Consider the following 15,290-nt stretch of genomic DNA (forward strand, 5'->3'; position numbering starts at 1 on the left):
CAGAGACTCAAGTTCAGTTCTGAAAACACAAACACAGGAGCAAAGCAGGCAGCTCAGCAATGCCTGCCCTAACAGAGCCAGAGCTGGCCCTGCGGTGGATCAGCTGTGACTGAGCTGTGGCTTAGCTGTGGATCAGCTGTGGATCACCTGTGGATCAGCTGTGGATCACCTGTGGATCAGCTGTGACTGAGCTGTGGATCACCTGTGAATCACCTGTGGATCACCTGTGGATCAGCTGTGGCTCACCTGTGGCTCAGCTGTGACTGAGCTGTGGCTTAGCTGTGGATCACCTGTGGATCACCTGTGGATCACCTGTGGATCAGCTGTGACTGAGCTGTGGATCACCTGTGAATCACCTGTGGCTCACCTGTGGCTCAGCTGTGACTGAGCTGTGGCTTGGCTGTGGATCACCTGTGGATTAGCTGTGGATCAGATGTGGATTAGCTGTGGATCACCTGTGGCTCACCTGTGGATCAGCTGTGACTGAGCTGTGGATCACCTGTGAATCACCTGTGGATCACCTGTGGCTCACCTGTGACTGAGCTGTGGATCACCTGTGGCTCACCTGTGGCTCAGCTGTGACTGAGCTGTGGATCAGCTGTGGATCAGATGTAGATCACCTGTGGCTCACCTGTGGATCACCTGTGACTGAGCTGTGGATCACCTGTGGCTCACCTGTGGATCACCTGTGGATCAGCTGTGGATCAGCTGTGGATCAGATGTGGATCAGCTGTGGATCAGATGTGGATCAGCTGTGACTGAGCTGTGGATCAGATGTGGATCAGCTGTGGATCAGATGTGGATCAGCTGTGACTGAGCTGTGGATCAGCTGTGGATCAGATGTGGATCACCTGTGGCTCACCTGTGACTGAGCTGTGGATCAGCTGTGGATCAGCTGTGGATCAGATGTGGATCAGCTGTGGATCAGCTGTGGATCAGATGTGGATCAGCTGTGGATCAGCTGTGGATCAGATGTAGATCAGCTGTGGCTCAGCTGTGGCTCAGCTGTGACTGAGCTGTGGATGAGATGTGGCTCACCTGTGGCTCAGCTGTGACTGAGCTGTGGATCAGCTGTGGATCAGCTGTGGATCAGCTGTGGATCAGCTGTGGATCAGATGTGGATCAGCTGTGGATCAGCTGTGGATCAGATGTGGATCAGATGTGGCTCACCTGTGGCTCAGCTGTGACTGAGCTGTGGATGAGATGTGGCTCACCTGTGGCTCAGCCGTGACTGAGCTGTGGATCAGCTGTGGATCAGCTGTGGATCAGCTGTGGATCAGCTGTGGATCAGATGTGGCTCAGCTGTGGCTCAGCCGTGACTGAGCTGTGGATCAGATGTAGATCAGCTGTGGCTCAGCTGTGGCTCAGCTGTGACTGAGCTGTGGCTCACCTGTGGCCCAGCTGTGGGTGCTGGGTTTCTGAGCAGTGCCTGTGGTCAGCACCACCCAGCCCCGTGGTGCCAGCAGTGCCCACACCCCCCTGGAGCTCATTTCCAGCCTTCCCCAGCATGTTAAACTTGGCTTAGAGAAACAGGGGGAGAGCAGGACCCAAAGCCCCTGCAGGGGCTGTCGTGCTCTAAATCCCCAAGGAGAGGGTGAGAGGCACCACCTCAGCCCTGCTGCCAAACACAAGCCCCACCCAAGCCAAGGACACCATTTTTTCCCCAGTGGATGGAAGCAGCAAGGACCCTGGGAGATAAATCCTCACAAGGGGAAGGGCTGGCCTAGCAAGGGGAAGACTATTTTAATATCTTTTTGAGGTGTATTTCTCTCAGTAATGAACAAAACAAAACAAAACAAAAAAACAAACAAACAAACAAAAAAAAAAAAAAAAAAGCAAGCCCAAAACTTCTGTGATTCCAAGCATCCAGCATCCAGTTTTCATGGCCCAGATAGAAGCAGCAAACTGAATGCAAACCCTGCCAGTTTCTGTGCTGGTCATTCCTACTGCTTACACAGGATGGATGACTCTCAACATGTATTTTGTAAGGAATATCAGTAAGACTCACCAGACAACAGGCCTCAGAATTCCAAAGGTTTGCCTTCCCCTCCTCTACATCCTAGTGGAGGGGAAGGAGGAAAAACTTATAACCCCTTAAACTGTGATAACTGATACTTCTTTATGTGGCTTTTGATAATGCAAGTACAAATACTTGTTAAAATATGGTGTATGAAACATCAGGATTCAGAACAGCTCTTTTCAGAATGACAGGAAAATTGCAATTAAATTCAATCATCTGATTCTTCAAAGTTCCATTTGAACCCCATTTTTCTATATAGAGAAGATTTAATGCAACACAAGGCACATAACACATGGTTAAGGAAAACTTTTTAAGAAAGCGCTAGCAGATCTGCTTGGATCTCAGATCCTTTGGTCTTTAACAATTCTCTAAATGACAAATAAAGTTATGCTTGCATGACCCCCTCTGTCCAGGACCAGCTGAGACTGGAGAAGGAGTCATTGCTGTTATTGCCTATTTTCATTATGGTTCTTAAGAAAGGCATCTAATGATTCAACTTTATCTGTACTTCTATTAAGTACAATTAGTTTTGTTAAAAAAAACTGCTCTCTTCTCTGGCACTTTTAAGGTTTGTGAACCTGCAATACAAAGAGTTTGGTGGTTCCATGGGAATCCCCAGGTAAGCACTGTCCCTTTTCAAGTGACCAGCCTGGCACAACAGCCTTTGGTCATATTTTAGCTTTAATGTCACTGCTAAGACATGGACAATTTACTTAGTTGCATTTTTGGCTCATATGGATTTAATTGACTGAAGTGCTTCATAAGCAATAGTGAGGTAAGGCTTTGAAAGTTCCTGATAGCCAACTACCAGTGGTACCATGAGCTGGCAGAGCTGACACTGAATCCTGCCGGCATTTAGGGCTTGCTCCACAACAATCAGGAGATCTGCTCACTGGTAATCCCCGTCTTTTACATTTTCTGAATTTCATTTATTAGACATGTTACTGTGAGAGCACAAGTAACTCTGACAGGTGAAATTCAGTTCAGAGAGCAGGCTGTGGGGACAGTCTGATGGAAAATCTGCCACTCAGCTCAGGGGACCCTGACCCTTCCCTCAACCCAAAACAGGCTGCCCCATGCAGGGCCATCCCTCCAGCCCTTCCTCCTCAGGGCAGTTCATGGGTCAGCTGCAGCAATTTGTCAGTAACCTGTTTCTCAATTATTTCACACATTGAGCAAATCATGTTTATGAAATTATTATTTCTTCACATTTCACTCACTGCTTTCTGCTGGTTTGAGGTATTGATTGTGTTTTCTGGCCCCAGTGGCCCAGCACAGGTTCTGGGCTGCACAGGGCAGCAGATGTGGCTGTGACTTTGTGACTTTCCCAAGGACTTACACATCAGCCTCATGTCAAAATAGTATTATTTGAGTTTATGAACAAGGCTAGGCAAGGATACCAAAAAAAAAAAGGATGTTGCTTTTATGCTAACTGGATGGGAACTTAACCCTAGAGTGCTCCAAAGCCTTCAGTTAACTTCCCTCTGAGTGTGCATTTCATATTTGAAATATTCACCAATATCTTGCTGCTTTGGAGAAACAGTCTTTATTTTAAAAGGCTTTCCCAACAACTATGTTAGATGTACACACCTCGCGACAGATTTCAACCATAATTAAGCAATCTTTCTAAGATTGGTGGGACCTCAGACCTCGCCAGAGACCAGGGAACACCACAGTTCTGCCCATTACAAATTTACTTCAGATTTCTGTGTTTCCAGCTTTAATCTGCTTTGTGTGCAGAGTCCTGTAAAACACTGCTGCTGTTAAAATGAACACTCTGTTGGCAAGAAGGAAGCTGCTGCTAGAGCTGCTCATTTTCCCTTACAACCTAAAGCACCAGCTCCTTGCAGCCCCTCCTGTTGCAATGTCCCAGCAGGAGCACTGTGACTGATGCCAGTGAGGCCACCCCTGAACACCCAGGGGTAAATCAGCTGCACGTGGGGTACTCTGAGGTTTGGGCACACTCCAGCGAGCCAAAGGTTTGGTTCTCTTCACCTCACTGATGTAAATTACCTTTTGAAGGCCCTGAAACTTTAGCTCACTTCCAATCAATAGAATTCTTCCCAGTATTTTCAGTGTTACTGCCCTGTAACAATACTGTAACATTTCACCAGTCTTGAAGTAATTTTAATCTAGAAATTGTTTCCCCAAAACTTGATAATGACTTAAGGTACAAGCAGATTTTTTTAAAACTTGATTAAAAATAGCTCAAAGGCAGGTAGCTCTAAAATTAATTGTTGTGCTTCACTGAGGCTGTCACCAAACCCAGAAATTTTGTTCTCTTTCCTACACTGCACGCACAGTGGATTTCAAAGCAATCTATATTTATTTGCTTGCTCTTTTTCTGTAAGAAAACCAACAAATTATTATAATGCACATTTAATACCTTATTAAATTAGATGTCACCTGCTCTTTGAGTGAGAGGTAAAAATCAAGTTCTGTGTAGTCAGAGGCACAAACTCAATCAAGTATTAATGGCTGAATTATTTTCAACAATAAGATACTAAGGCCAAGCAAAATGTCCAAGGTCACTCCACTCCAGATGGCACTAATATATTTACACGACTGATGCCTCCTGGCATTTTCAATTTCTTACGTTTTTGGAACTAATCAAATTGAGAAGCTGGCAACTGCAATTTGCCCACAAAATTAAATTTAAAGGATTATAACTCCAGTTTTAAGCAGTGATGTGGCTGAATTGATGTGAAGCCACTACTCTCAGCTCTTGATTTCCACTGAATGATGACCACAGCATATCACAAATTAAATCAAGACAAAACAGAGTGGTTATCATAGAGAGGTTTTTTCATGTTCACAGCCACTGAATTAAGCCTCAGCTATCAGAGCCAGCAATCAGGAATATAACAAAAGGATCCACACCAAATAACTGCTTCTGATATGGGGGCCTGAAGCAGTGTGCCTTCCTCCTCAGCAGGGGAATTTTCAGTGACAGGGTTTTCACTGGGCAGTGATGCTCCAGCAATGAACATGCCCACAGAATTCCAGGTGTCCGTGTTCCTGGAGGAATATGTCAATACAAACTTGCTGCTTGCTCGCAGGGTTTTGACTTGTGCACAGGCAAACCTATTCTTTTCTCACTGCTGTGCCAGAATCTTAAGGATCCTCTGCCAATCCAACCAAAAATTGGCTTCAGAGCCAGTCAGGGATGCCAGAGCCCAGCTGAGCATCCTGCCCCAAATCCCAGCCATGGGAACCACTGTCCTGGGAAGGGACAGACACTGTGCTGGCCTGCTCAGGGTACAGGGTTTGTGCTGCACACAGAGCTCTGAGGGGCTCCAGGGCATTCTGTCCTGTCCAGGGATAGGACACCCTACCAGCAGTTGGCAGGAAGGGAAAGAAAAGCCCAGCTGATGACCCAACACAAAAAAAACTAAGACTTCTAGCTCTATAAAACTAAACAATGCCCAGAACTGAGTGCTGGAAACCACATCCCTGAGCTTTGTTACTCAAGCTGAGCACTGTAGCCTGTTTTTTATTTAGATATGTAACAGTTTGTGTTTACATATATATATAATTATATGCTACTGTCACATTTCAGGTAGGAAAAATACTGGTTTTTACTTATTGCTAGGGTTTCTTAGGCAGAAAATCCTGCAGTTTCATTCTCTTTCAGCACTTTGGGCCTGAGGTTTGTGGTCTGGTTGTTTGCACAGGCAGGCAGTGACATACTGTTACCACACCTTCAGAAATCAAAGATGCAAAGGAAGAACTTTGCTCTGTGCTGTTACATCCTGTTCCAACAGAGCTCCAGAGTCTCCTGGTGATGTCAGTGGAGGAGTCCTGTGCTTTGGGAAACCTTCCAAAGCTGCTGAACTTCACTGGGGAAACAAGGCAGCTCATTCCTTCCAGGCAAATTTGCTTTGCCCACCAGCATCTCTCAGTGCAGCTACTGCAGCTGCTGGGTTGAAATGCGACCCAGTTGTTCCAAAAGATTTACCAGCAAACCAAGTAAAATGCAGTTTCAAACTGCCTCTACTTCCAGGTTACTCTATATGGGCTTTGTATTAAAACATGGATATTTAATTGTCTCTTTCCTACCCATCCTTTCTAGTGCCTGTAGAATACCCATATGTTGCCATATTTGCCTTTTTTCCATGTCACTGTGGCTCTTCCCTCTCTACCTTATGTTTCTCACCTCCATCAGTTGCAATTTAATACTTTTATTACTGCAATAACCAAGCTGTGTCCAAAGTTGTTTTTTCCTTTAAATTTTTATCTTGATGAAACCTTTAACTATTGCAGTATGATATTGATGATCCCAATATTCCAACCCTCATAAATAAGTTAACAAGAGTGTTCTATTTATACTTTTATGTATGTATACCAAAATATAGAGAGTGTTAAAAACAAAAATTACTTTTAAAGTTTTCTGTCACATTAAATATACAGCGGCTCCTGGGCCTCTCCAGACCAACTAAAAAAAAATTGAAAGTGAAAGAAAAGGAAAAAAGAGAAGAAAAATAGAAAAATGTCTTCAAAAATGCATGTGCTCAAGGTACTGGTGAAATCAGGATCCACAAAATACCTGGATAGAGCTGGTGCCAAGAGAATGGAGCCATCAAGCCCTTTTCATTTGAATACCTTAGACAATAAGTGCTCACACTCTGAGGAGAAAAATACCAGCAATTTTTTCAGTTGGAATTTAGTTTTGGATAGAAAATGAAGACAAGAATGATTCCTAAATTATTGAACTGAGTGACAATTCCCATAGTGACAGAGACCAAGCCCCCAGCAGTGATGGCTCCCCTGCCCCCTTCCCAGGCAGGACAAGGAGAGCGCAGATCAGGAACCTGCCAAAAGCCCTCGACGCAGGATGTATTCCATAATAAATGGCTTCAGCTGTCAGAAAGTCTCTGAGCTCACCTGGGGAGGGGCAGGCACTGCACAGGAGCCAAAATCCACCGTTTTCACAGCAGAAACCAACCCAGGCAGGGCCTGGGAGCCACCCAGGACACAGGGCTGGGGGGACACGCGGGAGGTGGCATCGGCGTGGCCACTGTGTGACCACTGCCCTGGCCACAGGGTGACCACTGCCCTGGCCACTGTGTGACCACTGCCCTGGCCACAGGGTGACCACTGCCCTGGCCACAGGGTGACCACTGCCCTGGCCACAGGGTGACCACTGCCCCAGCCAAGTGGTCAGCAGGATCCTCTGCACTGTAAATATTTTGCTCTCTGATGTTTTTATGTTGCCTGTGGCGAGAGCAACAGGCACATCAAAGCAAGCAACATCTCTCTCTCAGAGCAGAGTTATAAAACAAATAATTCGGAAATGGTTGTGCTCTCGGAGATTAAAATCATTCTGGATGACAAATTAACTCTTCAAAGTGATGAAGTGACATGTTTGCACCGTTTCTTTGTAGTGAAGATCAGGAGGCACAAACCTGACAAGGCTCAGGCATTGGCAGCACTTACATCAGCCTCTGATATGTCTTGGCCCATTTGTATAAATGGCTGTCCCAGAAATCCTCTGTTCCACAATGCAGAAAGCCAAAATTCAACTATCTTCCACCCAAAGACTGCAGCACCCCTAATTCCCACCTTCAGCTTAAAAGGGAAATAAAAAATAATCAGAATAGCTGTAGATTATAATGTCTCAAACACAGCGCCCGTTTAGAAATTCAAATGCTTTCTTCAAGGAGGTGAAATATTGAGCTTCAGTTTTCCCTGCATTAAAAATAAAAAGCTGCACTGCCCCAGGGTGAGTGGGTAGAGGGATTTTACTGAGATTTGAGGGCTCCATCTACGTCACACTGCTGCAGCTGGATTCACATAGGGGTCCATGGAACTGACTCAATGATCTCCAGACACAAAAAGCTGAGGCATAACTGGAAAAGAGGAGGTTGGGAATGTTTCTTCCCAAACTGGGCTGAGGCAGACATTCAAATAGAGAAATATTCTTGACCAGCTTGATGAATGATGGCACATCTCTGTTCAGACCTGTGTTTAATCCATGAATTTCCAGTTCCAGAGTGGAGATGTCCAGGTCAGCCTGGGGAGATCTTTCCAAAGCCTTTGCAACATGAGAAGTCTGGGGACCCTCCCCGCCCCAGTACGTGAGCAGTCACACCCAGAACATTTCAGAGCCACATTTTACATTTACAGGGGAAGTGTTTTTGTCCACATGCACAAAATTAAGCAACATGGTTCAGAGCCAGGGATGAAGGTCAGGGAAAACTCTAAATAATGTATATTAAAACAAGCAATGAATATGGAGGGATAGCAGAGCCTTTGACTAGAACAGAGAAAATGGCAGCAAAGAAGTGTTCCTGTAAAATATTCCCTCAGTGCTGCATCCTCACGTAAAGGCTCCTTTGTCTTGCAGATGCTTTTGGAGTCTCTTGTTCTTCCTGGTCAAATGTACAAAAGCAACTGGGAGGAGAATTGGAAAACTGGAATTACAAGGGCAATATGCAAATCTGCATCTTCTTTGCAGCACATTTCCCATCTTTCCCAGCACCTGGCAGTGCTAGTCTCCCCCACGAGAATCACCCATGATATTTCACCTTCACTGAGCATGTCATGGAGAATTCAAGGGTGGGAGCTTAATCATGAGCAACCGCATCTGCTAATTCTCCATCCTTCCCAGCTTTCCCAAGGGACTGACATCTATTGTACCCCAAATTGTACAGTTAGCATTTTGTCCAGTGCAGGTGAGTTTCAATAAATATTGGATCTAAAAGTACAACCAGGGCTGCAGATTCCAGAGTAAGGAATCTCATCAGGGAATGCCTTGCATAGAAATATTAAACCTCACAGCCCCTCCACACTGTGAGAGCAGAAAATAGCAGAAATTAATTGCATGTATTTCTGCCTGATAGGGTTTGCAGGCACTTTCCAGCAGTTCCCAACATCTCTGGATCTCATCCTGTGTTGTAAGAACAAGCAAGAGCCATTTAGGGTTTTCCAGCCTTGCACTGTTTCTGGATTTCTGGCCAGGTGGCTGCAAACAGATCTTCACCACGCTGCCTTACCCCAGCCCCACAAAACAGATCCTGGCCTGTGGAAATGCGTCCAGCTGAGATAAATGGTGGCTTAGCCCCAGTAGCATGTACAGGAGGCATCAACCTGAGACCATGGAGGCAAGACAGAGTTCAGAGGAATAAAGTGGATATTTATTGAAGAGCCTTCAAAGGCCACACCCTGGCAGTGCCACAGCCACGGTGGTGGCTCTGCCCACATGCCTCCAAGATGGAAGCAAAAGAGGGCTTGGTCACAAGATCTCACATTTTTATAAGTTTTAGTCCATTTGCATACAGGAGTTAACTGTCTTAGCTTCAAATGATGAAATCTCATCCCCCTTGCTTGCTTGCCCGCCCTCCTCTTTTCCCGTTGTTTGTGCTTTGGGCCTGAAGTTTGAAGGGATTGTCCTTGAGTCTCCAGCTAGAACAGGATTGTTTTGTCTTCACCACCCTGTGAAAAGATCCCAGTAACACTTAATATAAAGCTAAATGCTGCACACCAAAACAGAACAGAAAAACTTAAAACCTAAGGTATCAGTGGGAAACAGGATACTGAAAAAGTGACATCTAGTCAGGTCATGGTGAGAAGAGTGTGGTCCTAGGAGCCAATATGTTAATGGTACTACCCTGTATTAGGTCGGGTTTCTGGTTCTTGTTCTCAGCTAGTTCAGAACCTGACACAAATAAGGTTCTGTTCCGAGTTCCTGTTCATGATTGGACCCCTGCCCTCAGAACACCCCGGTGCCTCGTGATGTTCACCACAACCCTGTCTTTGGATCTTGCCCCTCTACTCTGCAGTTTCTACGTTTGATATTTTTGTCATTAAAGCTTTTACTTCCCGGACAGAACCATCGTTCCCATCCCGCATGTCACCAGCTCCCTCCAGCCAACCTGAATAAAGGGGTCACAGTGAGCTCCAGACTGTGATCCTTACCACGCTGCCCTGTCCCAGCCCCACAAAACAGATCCTGGCCATGCTGCCCTATCCCAGCCCCACAAAACAGATCCTGGCCATGCTGCCCCGTCCCAGCCCCACAAAACAGATCCTGGCCATGCTGCCCCATCCCAGTCCCACAAAACAGATCCTGGCCACACTGCCCTGTCCCAGCCCCACAAAACAGATCCTGGCCATGCTGCCCTATCCCAGCCCCACAAAACAGATCCTGGCCACACTGCCCTGTCCCAGCCCCACAAAACAGATCCTGGCCATGCTGCCCCATCCCAGTCCCACAAAACAGATCCTGGCCATGCTGCCCCATCCCAGTCCCACAAAACAGATCCTGGCCATGCTGCCCCATCCCAGTCCCACAAAACAGATCCTGGCCATGCTGCCCCATCCCAGTCCCACAAAACAGATCCTGGCCATGCTGCCCTATCCCAGCCCCACAAAACAGATCCTGGCCATGCTGCCCCATCCCAGCCCCACAAAACAGATCCTGGCCATGCTGCCTTATCCCAGCCCCACAAAACAGATCCTGGCCATGCTGCCCCATCCCAGCCCCACAAAACAGATCCTGGCCATGCTGCCCCATCCCAGCCCCACAAAACAGATCCTGGCCATGCTGCCCCATCCCAGCCCCACAAAACAGACTGATCACTGCCTGTGGCACAGTTGTGATGAAATGAGCTGTGAATCAGGTTGTGATGTTGGGATAGGAATGCAGGAACCCAATCACTGCCAGCCATCCCTGGAGAATCCGAAATTAATCACTGTATCACTGTGCATTGGTGACAGCTACTCTTCAAAGGGGGAAAAAAAGATTTTAAACTACTTCACGCACTTAAAATTCAGCCAATAATGCATTTTGTCCTGTTACCTTTAAGCAAGTGAACCAGAAGAAAATAAGTTAATATGATGTGATATTTCTCAATACACTAGCAACATTAAAACAAAGTAAAGCTTGTTCCAGAGACTTCAACATTGTTGATTTTTTTTTTTTTCTTTTAAAGAAGGATCTAAAAGAGCAAATTCACACACTGGTAATGAAATTTTCAGCATTCAGGTACACAAGAGATAAGTGCTTTGCCATGAGATGTGAATAGCTATATCAAATTTTTAAGCATTCAGGAGGTTTTTATTAGATGATAACAAAATACTCATAGTTATTCCTGCATGTACAGGTATATGTAATTGTATATATAAGCAAAAAATTAAAGTATAGAAATGCTTTTTTTTTTTTGAGATGATGCTACCAAATTGATTTGAGAATTAATTCCCCAAGTCAGTTGGTATTGTGACTCAGTGAGTTTCTTTGAGTAAAGTAACCTTTAAGTTTAAAAAACATGCTTTATCTCCACCTGCACCACTACGTGAACCAACATGGAACGGAGGAGAAACTTTTTGTAAGAGGCCAGAGTGCGTTTCTGCCTCAGAGGATTTGCCCAGAGCTGAGACCCTGTATCCCACAGAAAACCTCTCTTCCCTGCAAACCACAAAGCTGGTTTCTTTACCAGTCACTAAACTTGGCTCTTTACTTTGAAATTAAGAACTCTACATTCTGCAGCTTTTGAGTGGCTCTGTGTGTGAATAGCTGATATCCTTGGTGTCCATTCTTTAGCAAGTGACAACCAGTTATTAAAGCACTTACAAATGCTCCATCTCCTAGCTTTTTTTTGAGGCCATAAAAAGCTATACAACAATGACAGCAGTTAGGATTCTTAATAACCAGGGTTTGCATGAATGCTTATTTATCCTTAAGATAACAAGGAGGAAATCATAGACTATTATCTTAATTGTAAAAATACAATAGAACAATCTCTCTCTAGGGTTGGGGTCTGTAGGGCTGGACTATTTTCTTTCTTACAGATGACTGTAGGATTCAGAATAATCTGTTTTATTCACAGTTATAGAAATTATTTAAGAGACCTATCTCACCAGAATATCTGCCCTTCACCCTACCTGGAAACATTCCCTTGAAGGTGAAAGTTAAACTCCAGTGCCCTTCCCAGTGAGTGTCCAAGGACACCCACAGACTGCAGGGCTGTGTACAGCCTCTGACTCCAAATCTTTCAGTAGCACAGGAGAAAAGATGAGCCCTTCTCACATCACCTGGAGAATTGCTCTGGGTGCAGCTGGGAGAGAGAAATTGAGCAAAACAGCTTGAAAGAGACACTCGGGATATACAGCATTATTTAGGCTTTCCTACCTTCACTACTGCTGGTTTAGCTCATCCTTTGCCCCAGTTTTTCCATGAAAAATTAAAGTTTAAACAGGACAATTTTTGGCTGTGAAGGAATCGTAGTTCCCTTCTTCCCTCACACAAATCTCACTCTGTGTCAGGCTTTCACTCTGGAAGGCAGAATGGCTCCGTGTGCAGTTTTAGGAAGAGGAGCTGCAATGGTTTCCAGAGCTCTCTTTGCACACTGGCATGGATAAACTGGAATAAATGATGCATTTTTAGTGGATTATTGGAACTCTTTTACTGTGTATTTTAACTGTTGGATCCATGTAGCAATGACCCGACAGCCAAGCTTTCCCAAAATGCTCCTGGGATGCATTTCAGCTTTATTTTTATAGCAGCCTCCAGGTTAAAGCACCTTGGGGCATCCTACAATATTAAATGAAATAAAATGTCAAAGCATATAAAGTATGTTCAAAGTGCCATCTAAGATAGAACATCAGGCTGCTAATTCCAAAAAGCTGCCAGTTATTCATTGTATCTTAACAATAAGGGTAATGAATTCCTCTGATAAAAACATGGAATTTAATATGACTGGGAGTCAGCAGAGGTCATCTAACTTGTATTTTCAAGGGTCTTTCTGAGTGCAAAGGAATGGATGTCAGTGAAGAACACAGAAACACAGCAATGAGTGGCCTTGAGAGAGTTCATGAGAAATTGCAGGAGCAGCTCTCAGGAACCCTTTTGCTCCCCACAACAAAAACTATTTCAGTTTTAAATCCACCTTGGCCAGCTGAATCAGCAAACTCTGCTGATTATACAGCTCTTGGTTAAGAACAATTTTCTTCATGTCTTTTGGATAACTTCTTTCAGCACAACGTTCAGCCCTCACCAGGTCCTGTGCTGTCCCTGTGCTCCTGCTGCTGCCTTGCACTGCTCACCCTGGAGGAGATTTCTGTGCCTCACCCATCCAGCTGGAAGGAAACAACCAACCAGCCAAAGCACACACGCTTCTATTCTACTGCTGCTCCTGTCAGGCTGAGCAGGTTCACAGCCTGATTCTGCCCACAGCTAGCTGCCATTTCTCCAGGAGTGACAAAGTGATCATCCATAGGAAAGATCCTGACTATATATATATATATATATATATATATATATATATATATAAAACAGCTGGAAATAATCTGCAGTGTAATCCATACTGTTAAACCCAGCAGCAGTTCTGGCTTCTAAGACATTTTGATCTGAATCCAGGGAATTAACGGAGCCCATAATCAGCTTTGTGCCTGTCATCATTTTGAGCTGCCCACGTGTGATCTCGCTGTGCTTTGCTGTGCCAGGGTGCCAGGCAGGAGCACTGCTGGAAGCCCCTGCTGGGAGAGCTCTGCATCACAGCCCATCCTCTCCTCAGGCCTGCAGTCCCCAGGGACTCATGTTTGAAAAATTAGGGTCGGTTCTAGCACTAGAAATGCCTTTTTACCACCGAGACCGACATAAATAAAAACTGACGCTTTATTTTGTGGACAACTCATCACTTGTGTTCAGCTGAAGGCATGCAGGAAAAGATGAATAGCAAAGCTGCCCAGCTGGATTATTTTGGATGTTTGCTCTGCTTCCTGAATGGAAACTCCAGGGGACCTGCAAACACTTGCCCATAAATGATGAGTAACCTATTAATAAATTCACTCCAGCCATAGAGAATTCCAAGTGCACAGAACACAGGCTGCAAAAATCCTCCCCACAGCACCTGCACCTGCAAGAACCCTGGCTTCTCACACCACATATCCCTCCAGGTGCCTGAGCTCCTCAACACTGAAACTTCAGCTGCGACAGCAGGGTCGTGATGGGAGGCTGTGAGCCAATTGTCACAGAAAGAGGAAATTATAATGAACCCCCACTAAGGTCAAGCTCTCTAGATTTTACCATACTCTAATGGAAAGATGTTTTAAGGTGAATGGTGTTCTTTCAGGTTTGTTATCAGCCCCACTGTGTGCTCTGAATCCCTACACAAATCAGCTGCACCCATGTCATGGATCTGACACAACTGACTCTGTGCTGGACCATAAAGTACATCAGATTTTGTAGTTTATGTAGCCAATAAATTGTAGTAGGCACAGAAACCTATTAATATAGAGAGAAATAAATAAAGGAAATTATGTAAAGGGACCTTTCTCAGTGTGAACCCACCCACATTCAAAGTCAAGCAACAGAAAAGTGTTAATGTGCCCAGGAATACCCAGATCCTCCCAAAGAAACTGAAATTTTAAAACTCCTTAAAAGAAAGCAGCATACACCACACACGGGCCTAAAAGATATTTTTAGGCTCTTGAAAAAGTCAAGTCTAACTCTACAGGGAAAGGTTTCCCCACCAAGATTCAGATCTCTGACAGATTCTCCCTGCTTTCCACAACACATGGAAGATGCCATTGGACTGACAGATGTGCCTGTCAAAAAAAAAAAAAAAAAAAAAAAAAAAAAAACACTTTAAAGGGACTAACTACTGATTCTGGACATCATAAATAATCTTCCAGAAGCATGGGACCCAAAGTAAGCCCTTTCTGCAATTAAAAATGGGTGTAACTTTTGATTTAAAGTAACAACTAAAGCAATGGGTTTGCTTCAGTGGGGAACTTGTTTTGAGCAACATTCTGAGAAACTACACCCAGGCTCTTGTTATTCCAGCATTATGGACACCAGTTCCTCTGTTGGTCCCAGTGTAAATCCCCAGGTGGTTTTATGATGCCTCATGCTCATGTGGGGTGCTGTGCTGATCACTTCAATCCAAATGCTGTGTGTCGGGTCACCACAGTTCATTGTAAATGCTACTGAATTACACCAGAATTTCATTCCTAGCCAGAAAACAATTACAAATCCTAAGGTTTCCATGCAGCAGAACTTATAAGAATAAATCTTTTTAGTATAAGCCCCATTTAATATATCCTATTATATCTCATGTGCAAGACATAATGTTATTAGGTACTAAAGATCTGTGCTGTCAGCTCTCAGACACATGCACAAAACACATCTAAAATTATTAACCAGCAGAAATGGTGAAATGACTCACATTCCTCTTGCACACATACAGCAGGAGCCAAAGCAGCACTTTGGTAAATTTTTAAACTCATTTTAATCCCAAACGCTATACAACAGTAGCACAGCGGAAAGCTG

The sequence above is a fragment of the Anomalospiza imberbis genome, chromosome 12, assembly GCF_031753505.1.
Source record: "Anomalospiza imberbis isolate Cuckoo-Finch-1a 21T00152 chromosome 12, ASM3175350v1, whole genome shotgun sequence".
Taxonomy (NCBI): domain Eukaryota; kingdom Metazoa; phylum Chordata; class Aves; order Passeriformes; family Viduidae; genus Anomalospiza; species Anomalospiza imberbis.